The sequence below is a fragment of the Lampris incognitus genome, chromosome 1, assembly GCF_029633865.1.
Source record: "Lampris incognitus isolate fLamInc1 chromosome 1, fLamInc1.hap2, whole genome shotgun sequence".
NCBI classification, from domain to species: Eukaryota; Metazoa; Chordata; class Actinopteri; order Lampriformes; family Lampridae; genus Lampris; species Lampris incognitus.
The window spans coordinates 44,070,224-44,083,158 of record NC_079211.1 but is presented as its reverse complement, the minus strand read 5'-3'; the positions used below and the strand labels follow the sequence as shown (position 1 = coordinate 44,083,158).

Sequence of the window (12,935 nt, the reverse complement as noted above, 5' to 3'; positions counted from 1 at the left end):
CTTGAAATGTTCTTCAAACATTGTGGTTCTTATAAAGGCCAGATCTTAACTTATGGTTCAACTGATTAAGCGCTCCCCGGGAAACCTGATTCATCAATATAATGATCAGAATTCTAACTACCAAAATTGGTTTTGTTTATAGCTCTCATTGGCCATGAGATTTCAGATCCAGAGGGTGAACTGGACAGCCACTCTGGTGCAATGTAAATTTCACTGGCATTGTAAGCTGGGTATTGTTAGTCGAATCTTGCGCATCTAGCGGCAGAGTGTTGGGCCCATAACCAAGAAGTCGATGCATTGAAACCGTCCTCTGCTGACTACCGGCTTTTCCCAAATCAGGACTTACTCTTCTGCACAACTAATCCCAAAAGCGCACTATCGCCATAGATTGTTTGTCTTGTTATGAGTTTGTCATAGCAAACACATCAACTTCACTGTCAAACCACTTCTGCACTGAAACTCACCTTCGTCATTTCCCAGCAAGTGTTGTTTGTAGGCTTTTTCTTCCAACTGCTTGCAGAATCTAGTGCTCTGCTATTTAATCTGTGCTCTTTTGGTTCAGGTTTTCTAAGACTTGAAATGGTCTACCATCAGACAATTTGTTCATCAAAAACTTTGGATCTTTGAAAGGTTACATGTAAACTTGGGATTTAACTGACTAAGCTCTCCCCTGCAGCTCTGCTTCATCAAGATCAACATCAAAATTCCAAATACTAAATGGCTGCTGGTTTATTGCGATGGCTTGTCCTGAGTCTTCAAATCCCGTAGGTGAACCAACCATCCCCTCTGGCCCAGTGTAAAAGGCACTTGCCTCGTAAACTGGCAACTGTTGTTGTAATCTACAATGTGCAGCAGCAGCAGCAGCAGCAGAGTGGCGCAGCGGAAGCGTGCTGGGCCCATAACCCAGAGGTCGATGGATCGAAACCATCCTCTGCTAAAGCACAGCTTCGCTCAAATTCAGAAACACAGCCTAACCCAAAACCGTGGCATCACCATCAATTGCAGTTTTGCTTGTGGATTTGTCATAATAAAACCCAGAGACTTCACTTTCAAACCATTTCTCCAGAGAAGCTCACCTCTGTCATTGCCCAGCAAGTGTTCTTTGTATGCTTTTGTTTCTAGCCACTTGCAGAACAACTTTCTTTATGATTTCATCTGTACTATTTTGGTCCAGGTGGGCTAAGAATTCAAATTATCTGTTTTTGATCAGAAAGAGGACCTGTATACTTATGGCACATGGTCAACTAAGCTTTCCCTACTTAATCATTACAACCATCTTCCTCACTTGAAATGTTTTTCAAACATTGTGGTTCTTATAAAGGCCAGGTCTTAACTTATGGTTCAACTGATGAAGCCCTCTCTGGGAAACCTGATTCATCAATATAATGATCAGAATTCTAACTACCAAAATTGGTATTGTTTATAGCTCTCATTGGCCATGAGATTTCAGATCCAGAGGGTGAACTGGAAAGCCACTCTGGTGCAATGTAAATGTCACTGGCATTGTAAGCTGGGTATTGTTAGTCAAATCTTGCGCATCTAGCGGCAGAGTGTTGGGCCCATAACCAAGAAGTCGATGCATTGAAACCGTCCTCTGCTGACTACCGGCTTTTCCCAAATCAGGACTTACTCTTCTGCACAACTAATCCCAAAAGCGCACTATCGCCATAGATTGTTTGTCTTGTTATGAGTTTGTCATAGCAAACACATCAACTTCACTGTCAAACCACTTCTGCACTGAAACTCACCTTCGTCATTTCCCAGCAAGTGTTGTTTGTAGGCTTTTCCTTCCAACTGCTTGCAGAATCTAGTGCTCTGCTATTTAATCTGTGCTCTTTTGGTTCAGGTTTTCTAAGACTTGAAATGGTCTACCATCAGACAATTTGTTCATCAAAAACTTTGGATCATTGAAAGGTTACATGTAAACTTGGGATTTAACTGACTAAGCTCTCCCCTGCAGCTCTGCTTCATCAAGATAAACATCAAAATTCCAAATACTAAATGGCTGCTGGTTTATTGCGATGGCTTGTCCTGAGTCTTCAAATCCCGTAGGTGAACCAACCATCCCCTCTGGCCCAGTGTAAAAGGCACTTGCCTCGTAAACTGGCAATTGTTGTTGTAATCTACAATGTGCAGCAGCAGCAGCAGCAGCAGCAGAGTGGCGCAGCGGAAGCGTGCTGGGCCCATAACCCAGAGGTCGATGGATCGAAACCATCCTCTGCTAAAGGGCAGCTTCGCTCAAATTCAGAAACACAGCCTAACCCAAAACCGTGGCATCACCATCAATTGCTGTTTTGCTTGTGGATTTGTCATAATAAAACCCAGAGACTTCACTTTCAAACCATTTCTCCAGAGAAGCTCACCTCTGTCATTGCCCAGCAAGTGTTCTTTGTATGCTTTTGTTTCTAGCCACTTGCAGAACAACTTTCTTTATGATTTCATCTGTACTATTTTGGTCCAGGTGGGCTAAGAATTCAAATTATCTGTTTTAGATCAGAAAGAGGACCTGTATACTTATGGCACATGGTCAACTAAGCTTTCCCTACTTAATCATTACAACCATCTTCCTCACTTGAAATGTTTTTCAAACATTGTGGTTCTTATAAAGGCCAGGTCCTAACTTATGGTTCAACTGATGAAGCCCTCTCTGGGAAACCTGATTCATAAATATAATGATCAGAATTCTAACTACCAAAATTGGTATTGTTTATAGCTCTCATTGGCCATGAGATTTCAGATCCAGAGGGTGAACTGGAGAGCCACTCTGGTGCAATGTAAATGTCACTTGCATTGTAAGCTGGGTATTGTTAGTCGAATCTTGCGCATCTAGCGGCAGAGTGTTGGGCCCATAACCAGGAAACCGATGCATTGAAACCGTCCTCTGCTGACTACCGGCTTTTCCCAAATCAGGACTTACTCTTCTGCACAACTAATCCCAAAAGCGCACTATCGCATAGATTGTTTGTCTTGTTATGAGTTTGTCATAGCAAACACATCAACTTCACTGTCAAACCACTTCTGCACTGAAACTCACCTTCGTCATTTCCCAGCAAGTGTTGTTTGTAGGCTTTTCCTTCCAACTGCTTGCAGAATCTAGTGCTCTGCTATTTAATCTGTGCTCTTTTGGTTCAGGTTTTCTAAGACTTGAAATGGTCTACCATCAGACAATTTGTTCATCAAAAACTTTGGATCTTTGAAAGGTTACATGTAAACTTGGGATTTAACTGACTAAGCTCTCCCCTGCAGCTCTGCTTCATCAAGATCAACATCAAAATTCCAAATACTAAATGGCTGCTGGTTTATTGCGATGGCTTGTCCTGAGTCTTCAAATCCCGTAGGTGAACCAACCATCCCCTCTGGCCCAGTGTAAAAGGCACTTGCCTCGTAAACTGGCAATTGTTGTTGTAATCTACAATGTGCAGCAGCAGCAGCAGCAGCAGCAGCAGCAGCAGAGTGGCGCAGCGGAAGCGTGCTGGGCCCATAACCCAGAGGTCGATGGATGAAAACCATCCTCTGCTAAAGGACAGCTTCGCTCAAGTTCAGAAACACAGCCTAACCCAAAACCGTGGCATCACCATCAATTGCTGTTTTGCTTGTGGATTTGTCATAATAAAACCCAGAGACTTCACTTTCAAACCATTTCTCCAGAGAAGCTCACCTTTGTCATTGCCCAGCAAGTGTTCTTTGTATGCTTTTGTTTCTAGCCACTTGCAGAACAACTTTCTTTATGATTTCATCTGTACTATTTTGGTGCAGGTGTGCTAAGAATTCAAATTATCTGTTTTAGATCAGAAAGAGGACCTGTATACTTATGGCACATGGTCAACTAAGCTTTCCCTACTTAATCATTACAACCATCTTCCTCACTTGAAATGTTCTTCAAACATTGTGGTTCTTATAAAGGCCAGATCTTAACTTATGGTTCAACTGATTAAGCGCTCCCCGGGAAACCTGATTCATCAATATAATGATCAGAATTCTAACTACCAATATTGGTATTGTTTATAGCTCTCATTGGCCATGAGATTTCAGATCCAGAGGGTGAACTGGACAGCCACTCTGGTGCAATGTAAATGTCACTGGCATTGTAAGCTGGGTATTGTTAGTCGAATCTTGCGCATCTAGCGGCAGAGTGTTGGGCCCATAACCAAGAAGTCGATGCATTGAAACCGTCCTCTGCTGACTACCGGCTTTTCCCAAATCAGGACTTACTCTTCTGCACACTAATCCCAAAAGCGCACTATCGCCATATATTGTTTGTCTTGTTATGAGTTTGTCATAGCAAACACATCAACTTCACTGTCAAACCACTTCTGCACTGAAACTCACCTTCGTCATTTCCCAGCAAGTGTTGTTTGTAGGCTTTTCCTTCCAACTGCTTGCAGAATCTAGTGCTCTGCTATTTAATCTGTGCTCTTTTGGTTCAGGTTTTCTAAGACTTGAAATGGTCTACCATCAGACAATTTGTTCATCAAAAACTTTGGATCTTTGAAAGGTTACATGTCAACTTGGGATTTAACTGACTAAGCTCTCCCCTGCAGCTCTGCTTCATCAAGATCAACATCAAAATTCCAAATACTAAATGGCTGCTGGTTTATTGCGATGATTTGTCCTGAGTCTTCAAATCCCGTAGGTGAACCAACCATCCCCTCTGGCCCAGTGTAAAAGGCACTTGCCTCGTAAACTGGCAATTGTTGTTGTAATCTACAATGTGCAGCAGCAGCAGCAGCAGCAGCAGCAGCAGAGTGGCGCAGCGGAAGCGTGCTGGGCCCATAACCCAGAGGTCGATGGATCGAAACCATCCTCTGCTAAAGGACAGCTTCGCTCAAATTCAGAAACACAGCCTAACCCAAAACCGTGGCATCACCATCAATTGCTGTTTTGCTTGTGGATTTGTCATAATAAAACCCAGAGACTTCACTTTCAAACCATTTCTCCAGAGAAGCTCACCTCTGTCATTGCCCAGCAAGTGTTCTTTGTATGCTTTTGTTTCTAGCCACTTGCAGAACAACTTTCTTTATGATTTCATCTGTACTATTTTGGTCCAGGTGTGCTAAGAATTCAAATTATCTCTTTTAGATCAGAAAGAGGACCTGTATACTTATGGCACATGGTCAACTAAGCTTTCCCTACTTAATCATTACAACCATCTTCCTCACTTGAAATGTTCTTCAAACATTGTGGTTCTTATAAAGGCCAGGTCTTAACTTATGGTTCAACTGATGAAGCGCTCCCCGGGAAACCTGATTCATCAATATAATGATCAGAATTCTAACTACCAAAATTGGTTTTGTTTATAGCTCTCATTGGCCATGAGATTTCAGATCCAGAGGGTGAACTGGACAGCCACTCTGGTGCAATGTAAATTTCACTGGCATTGTAAGCTGGGTATTGTTAGTCGAATCTTGCGCATCTAGCGGCAGAGTGTTGGGCCCATAACCAAGAAGTCGATGCATTGAAACCGTCCTCTGCTGACTACCGGCTTTTCCCAAATCAGGACTTACTCTTCTGCACAACTAATCCCAAAAGCGCACTATCGCCATAGATTGTTTGTCTTGTTATGAGTTTGTCATAGCAAACACATCAACTTCACTGTCAAACCACTTCTGCACTGAAACTCACCTTCGTCATTTCCCAGCAAGTGTTGTTTGTAGGCTTTTTCTTCCAACTGCTTGCAGAATCTAGTGCTCTGCTATTTAATCTGTGCTCTTTTGGTTCAGGTTTTCTAAGACTTGAAATGGTCTACCATCAGACAATTTGTTCATCAAAAACTTTGGATCTTTGAAAGGTTACATGTAAACTTGGGATTTAACTGACTAAGCTCTCCCCTGCAGCTCTGCTTCATCAAGATCAACATCAAAATTCCAAATACTAAATGGCTGCTGGTTTATTGCGATGGCTTGTCCTGAGTCTTCAAATCCCGTAGGTGAACCAACCATCCCCTCTGGCCCAGTGTAAAAGGCACTTGCCTCGTAAACTGGCAACTGTTGTTGTAATCTACAATGTGCAGCAGCAGCAGCAGCAGCAGAGTGGCGCAGCGGAAGCGTGCTGGGCCCATAACCCAGAGGTCGATGGATCGAAACCATCCTCTGCTAAAACACAGCTTCGCTCAAATTCAGAAACACAGCCTAACCCAAAACCGTGGCATCACCATCAATTGCAGTTTTGCTTGTGGATTTGTCATAATAAAACCCAGAGACTTCACTTTCAAACCATTTCTCCAGAGAAGCTCACCTCTGTCATTGCCCAGCAAGTGTTCTTTGTATGCTTTTGTTTCTAGCCACTTGCAGAACAACTTTCTTTATGATTTCATCTGTACTATTTTGGTCCAGGTGGGCTAAGAATTCAAATTATCTGTTTTTGATCAGAAAGAGGACCTGTATACTTATGGCACATGGTCAACTAAGCTTTCCCTACTTAATCATTACAACCATCTTCCTCACTTGAAATGTTTTTCAAACATTGTGGTTCTTATAAAGGCCAGGTCTTAACTTATGGTTCAACTGATGAAGCCCTCTCTGGGAAACCTGATTCATCAATATAATGATCAGAATTCTAACTACCAAAATTGGTATTGTTTATAGCTCTCATTGGCCATGAGATTTCAGATCCAGAGGGTGAACTGGAAAGCCACTCTGGTGCAATGTAAATGTCACTGGCATTGTAAGCTGGGTATTGTTAGTCAAATCTTGCGCATCTAGCGGCAGAGTGTTGGGCCCATAACCAAGAAGTCGATGCATTGAAACCGTCCTCTGCTGACTACCGGCTTTTCCCAAATCAGGACTTACTCTTCTGCACAACTAATCCCAAAAGCGCACTATCGCCATAGATTGTTTGTCTTGTTATGAGTTTGTCATAGCAAACACATCAACTTCACTGTCAAACCACTTCTGCACTGAAACTCACCTTCGTCATTTCCCAGCAAGTGTTGTTTGTAGGCTTTTCCTTCCAACTGCTTGCAGAATCTAGTGCTCTGCTATTTAATCTGTGCTCTTTTGGTTCAGGTTTTCTAAGACTTGAAATGGTCTACCATCAGACAATTTGTTCATCAAAAACTTTGGATCATTGAAAGGTTACATGTAAACTTGGGATTTAACTGACTAAGCTCTCCCCTGCAGCTCTGCTTCATCAAGATAAACATCAAAATTCCAAATACTAAATGGCTGCTGGTTTATTGCGATGGCTTGTCCTGAGTCTTCAAATCCCGTAGGTGAACCAACCATCCCCTCTGGCCCAGTGTAAAAGGCACTTGCCTCGTAAACTGGCAATTGTTGTTGTAATCTACAATGTGCAGCAGCAGCAGCAGCAGCAGCAGCAGAGTGGCGCAGCGGAAGCGTGCTGGGCCCATAACCCAGAGGTCGATGGATCGAAACCATCCTCTGCTAAAGGGCAGCTTCGCTCAAATTCAGAAACACAGCCTAACCCAAAACCGTGGCATCACCATCAATTGCTGTTTTGCTTGTGGATTTGTCATAATAAAACCCAGAGACTTCACTTTCAAACCATTTCTCCAGAGAAGCTCACCTCTGTCATTGCCCAGCAAGTGTTCTTTGTATGCTTTTGTTTCTAGCCACTTGCAGAACAACTTTCTTTATGATTTCATCTGTACTATTTTGGTCCAGGTGGGCTAAGAATTCAAATTATCTGTTTTAGATCAGAAAGAGGACCTGTATACTTATGGCACATGGTCAACTAAGCTTTCCCTACTTAATCATTACAACCATCTTCCTCACTTGAAATGTTTTTCAAACATTGTGGTTCTTATAAAGGCCAGGTCCTAACTTATGGTTCAACTGATGAAGCCCTCTCTGGGAAACCTGATTCATAAATATAATGATCAGAATTCTAACTACCAAAATTGGTATTGTTTATAGCTCTCATTGGCCATGAGATTTCAGATCCAGAGGGTGAACTGGAGAGCCACTCTGGTGCAATGTAAATGTCACTTGCATTGTAAGCTGGGTATTGTTAGTCGAATCTTGCGCATCTAGCGGCAGAGTGTTGGGCCCATAACCAGGAAACCGATGCATTGAAACCGTCCTCTGCTGACTACCGGCTTTTCCCAAATCAGGACTTACTCTTCTGCACAACTAATCCCAAAAGCGCACTATCGCATAGATTGTTTGTCTTGTTATGAGTTTGTCATAGCAAACACATCAACTTCACTGTCAAACCACTTCTGCACTGAAACTCACCTTCGTCATTTCCCAGCAAGTGTTGTTTGTAGGCTTTTCCTTCCAACTGCTTGCAGAATCTAGTGCTCTGCTATTTAATCTGTGCTCTTTTGGTTCAGGTTATCTAAGACTTGAAATGGTCTACCATCAGACAATTTGTTCATCAAAAACTTTGGATCTTTGAAAGTTTACATGTAAACTTGGGATTTAACTGACTAAGCTCTCCCCTGCAGCTCTGCTTCATCAAGATCAACATCAAAATTCCAAATACTAAATGGCTGCTGGTTTATTGCGATGGCTTGTCCTGAGTCTTCAAATCCCGTAGGTGAACCAACCATCCCCTCTGGCCCAGTGTAAAAGGCACTTGCCTAGTAAACTGGCAATTGTTGTTGTAATCTACAATGTGCAGCAGCAGCAGCAACAGCTGAGTGGTGGGCCCATAACCCAGAGGTCGATGGATGAAAACCATCCTCTGCTAAAGGACAGCTTCGCTCAAGTTCAGAAACACAGCCTAACCCAAAACCGTGGCATCACCATCAATTGCTGTTTTGCTTGTGGATTTGTCATAATAAAACCCAGAGACTTCACTTTCAAACCATTTCTCCAGAGAAGCTCACCTTTGTCATTGCCCAGCAAGTGTTCTTTGTATGCTTTTGTTTCTAGCCACTTGCAGAACAACTTTCTTTATGATTTCATCTGTACTATTTTGGTGCAGGTGTGCTAAGAATTCAAATTATCTGTTTTAGATCAGAAAGAGGACCTGTATACTTATGGCACATGGTCAACTAAGCTTTCCCTACTTAATCATTACAACCATCTTCCTCACTTGAAATGTTCTTCAAACATTGTGGTTCTTATAAAGGCCAGATCTTAACTTATGGTTCAACTGATTAAGCGCTCCCCGGGAAACCTGATTCATCAATATAATGATCAGAATTCTAACTACCAAAATTGGTTTTGTTTATAGCTCTCATTGGCCATGAGATTTCAGATCCAGAGGGTGAACTGGACAGCCACTCTGGTGCAATGTAAATTTCACTGGCATTGTAAGCTGGGTATTGTTAGTCGAATCTTGCGCATCTAGCGGCAGAGTGTTGGGCCCATAACCAAGAAGTCGATGCATTGAAACCGTCCTCTGCTGACTACCGGCTTTTCCCAAATCAGGACTTACTCTTCTGCACAACTAATCCCAAAAGCGCACTATCGCCATAGATTGTTTGTCTTGTTATGAGTTTGTCATAGCAAACACATCAACTTCACTGTCAAACCACTTCTGCACTGAAACTCACCTTCGTCATTTCCCAGCAAGTGTTGTTTGTAGGCTTTTCCTTCCAACTGCTTGCAGAATCTAGTGCTCTGCTATTTAATCTGTGCTCTTTTGGTTCAGGTTTTCTAAGACTTGAAATGGTCTACCATCAGACAATTTGTTCATCAAAAACTTTGGATCTTTGAAAGGTTACATGTAAACTTGGGATTTAACTGACTAAGCTCTCCCCTGCAGCTCTGCTTCATCAATATCAACATCAAAATTCCAAATACTAAATGGCTGCTGGTTTATTGCGATGGCTTGTCCTGAGTCTTCAAATCCCGTAGGTGAACCAACCATCCCCTCTGGCCCAGTGTAAAAGGCACTTGCCTCGTAAACTGGCAATTGTTGTTGTAATCTACAATGTGCAGCAGCAGCAGCAGCAGCAGCAGCAGCAGAGTGGCGCAGCGGAAGCGTGCTGGGCCCATAACCCAGAGGTCGATGGATCGAAACCATCCTCTGCTAAAGGGCAGCTTCGCTCAAATTCAGAAACACAGCCTAACCCAAAACCGTGGCATCACCATCAATTGCTGTTTTGCTTGTGGATTTGTCATAATAAAACCCAGAGACTTCACTTTCAAACCATTTCTCCAGAGAAGCTCACCTTTGTCATTGCCCAGCAAGTGTTCTTTGTATACTTTTGTTTCTAGCCACTTGCAGAACAACTTTCTTTATGATTTCATCTGTACTATTTTGGTCCAGGTGTGCTAAGAATTCAAATTATCTGTTTTAGATCAGAAAGAGGACCTGTATACTTATGGCACATGGTCAACTAAGCTTTCCCTACTTAATCATTACAACCATCTTCCTCACTTGAAATGTTCTTCAAACATTGTGGTTCTTATAAAGGCCAGATCTTAACTTATGGTTCAACTGATTAAGCCCTCCCCGGGAAACCTGATTCATCAATATAATGATCAGAATTCTAACTACCAATATTGGTATTGTTTATAGCTCTCATTGGCCATGAGATTTCAGATCCAGAGGGTGAACTGGAAAGCCACTCTGGTGCAATGTAAATGTCACTGGCATTGTAAGCTGGGTATTGTTAGTCGAATCTTGCGCATCTAGCGGCAGAGTGTTGGGCCCATAACCAAGAAGTCGATGCATTGAAACCGTCCTCTGCTGACTACCGGCTTTTCCCAAATCAGGACTTACTCTTCTGCACACTAATCCCAAAAGCGCACTATCGCCATATATTGTTTGTCTTGTTATGAGTTTGTCATAGCAAACACATCAACTTCACTGTCAAACCACTTCTGCACTGAAACTCACCTTCGTCATTTCCCAGCAAGTGTTGTTTGTAGGCTTTTCCTTCCAACTGCCTGCAGAATCTAGTGCTCTGCTATTTAATCTGTGCTCTTTTGGTTCAGGTTTTCTTAGACTTGAAATGGTCTACCATCAGACAATTTGTTCATCAAAAACTTTGGATCTTTGAAAGGTTACATGTCAACTTGGGATTTAACTGACTAAGCTCTCCCCTGCAGCTCTGCTTCATCAAGATCAACATCAAAATTCCAAATACTAAATGGCTGCTGGTTTATTGCGATGATTTGTCCTGAGTCTTCAAATCCCGTAGGTGAACCAACCATCCCCTCTGGCCCAGTGTAAAAGGCACTTGCCTCGTAAACTGGCAATTGTTGTTGTAATCTACAATGTGCAGCAGCAGCAGCAGCAGCAGCAGCAGCAGAGTGGCGCAGCGGAAGCGTGCTGGGCCCATAACCCAGAGGTCGATGGATCGAAACCATCCTCTGCTAAAGGACAGCTTCGCTCAAATTCAGAAACACAGCCTAACCCAAAACCGTGGCATCACCATCAATTGCTGTTTTGCTTGTGGATTTGTCATAATAAAACCCAGAGACTTCACTTTCAAACCATTTCTCCAGAGAAGCTCACCTCTGTCATTGCCCAGCAAGTGTTCTTTGTATGCTTTTGTTTCTAGCCACTTGCAGAACAACTTTCTTTATGATTTCATCTGTACTATTTTGGTCCAGGTGTGCTAAGAATTCAAATTATCTCTTTTAGATCAGAAAGAGGACCTGTATACTTATGGCACATGGTCAACTAAGCTTTCCCTACTTAATCATTACAACCATCTTCCTCACTTGAAATGTTCTTCAAACATTGTGGTTCTTATAAAGGCCAGATCTTAACTTATGGTTCAACTGATTAAGCCCTCCCCGGGAAACCTGATTCATCAATATAATGATCAGAATTCTAACTACCAATATTGGTATTGTTTATAGCTCTCATTGGCCATGAGATTTCAGATCCAGAGGGTGAACTGGAAAGCCACTCTGGTGCAATGTAAATGTCACTGGCATTGTAAGCTGGGTATTGTTAGTCGAATCTTGCGCATCTAGCGGCAGAGTGTTGGGCCCATAACCAAGAAGTCGATGCATTGAAACCGTCCTCTGCTGACTACCGGCTTTTCCCAAATCAGGACTTACTCTTCTGCACACTAATCCCAAAAGCGCACTATCGCCATATATTGTTTGTCTTGTTATGAGTTTGTCATAGCAAACACATCAACTTCACTGTCAAACCACTTCTGCACTGAAACTCACCTTCGTCATTTCCCAGCAAGTGTTGTTTGTAGGCTTTTCCTTCCAACTGCCTGCAGAATCTAGTGCTCTGCTATTTAATCTGTGCTCTTTTGGTTCAGGTTTTCTTAGACTTGAAATGGTCTACCATCAGACAATTTGTTCATCAAAAACTTTGGATCTTTGAAAGGTTACATGTCAACTTGGGATTTAACTGACTAAGCTCTCCCCTGCAGCTCTGCTTCATCAAGATCAACATCAAAATTCCAAATACTAAATGGCTGCTGGTTTATTGCGATGATTTGTCCTGAGTCTTCAAATCCCGTAGGTGAACCAACCATCCCCTCTGGCCCAGTGTAAAAGGCACTTGCCTCGTAAACTGGCAATTGTTGTTGTAATCTACAATGTGCAGCAGCAGCAGCAGCAGCAGCAGCAGCAGAGTGGCGCAGCGGAAGCGTGCTGGGCCCATAACCCAGAGGTCGATGGATCGAAACCATCCTCTGCTAAAGGACAGCTTCGCTCAAATTCAGAAACACAGCCTAACCCAAAACCGTGGCATCACCATCAATTGCTGTTTTGCTTGTGGATTTGTCATAATAAAACCCAGAGACTTCACTTTCAAACCATTTCTCCAGAGAAGCTCACCTCTGTCATTGCCCAGCAAGTGTTCTTTGTATGCTTTTGTTTCTAGCCACTTGCAGAACAACTTTCTTTATGATTTCATCTGTACTATTTTGGTCCAGGTGTGCTAAGAATTCAAATTATCTCTTTTAGATCAGAAAGAGGACCTGTATACTTATGGCACATGGTCAACTAAGCTTTCCCTACTTAATCATTACAACCATCTTCCTCACTTGAAATGTTCTTCAAACATTGTGGTTCTTATAAAGGCCAGATCTTAACTTATGGTTC

General features: G+C 42.6%; 1 protein-coding gene and 7 non-coding genes across 8 annotated transcripts in view; all 8 read left to right on the top strand.

The window, feature by feature from the left end:
- The window catches only part of LOC130119728 (F-BAR and double SH3 domains protein 1-like), a 166,861-nt gene that overhangs the window by 51,306 nt on the left and 102,620 nt on the right, over window positions 1–12,935 (top strand). The gene's annotated exons all lie outside the window — the stretch shown is intronic.
- On the top strand, window positions 2,153–2,224 carry trnam-cau (transfer RNA methionine (anticodon CAU)). The gene has a single exon. It is a non-coding gene; the product is annotated as a tRNA-Met (tRNA).
- On the top strand, window positions 4,740–4,811 carry trnam-cau (transfer RNA methionine (anticodon CAU)). The gene has a single exon. It is a non-coding gene; the product is annotated as a tRNA-Met (tRNA).
- trnam-cau (transfer RNA methionine (anticodon CAU)) lies at window positions 6,024–6,095 on the top strand. Its single transcript has one exon. It is a non-coding gene; the product is annotated as a tRNA-Met (tRNA).
- Window positions 7,314–7,385, top strand: trnam-cau (transfer RNA methionine (anticodon CAU)). Its single transcript has one exon. It is a non-coding gene; the product is annotated as a tRNA-Met (tRNA).
- Window positions 9,874–9,945, top strand: trnam-cau (transfer RNA methionine (anticodon CAU)). The gene has a single exon. It is a non-coding gene; the product is annotated as a tRNA-Met (tRNA).
- trnam-cau (transfer RNA methionine (anticodon CAU)) lies at window positions 11,166–11,237 on the top strand. The gene has a single exon. It is a non-coding gene; the product is annotated as a tRNA-Met (tRNA).
- Window positions 12,458–12,529, top strand: trnam-cau (transfer RNA methionine (anticodon CAU)). Its single transcript has one exon. It is a non-coding gene; the product is annotated as a tRNA-Met (tRNA).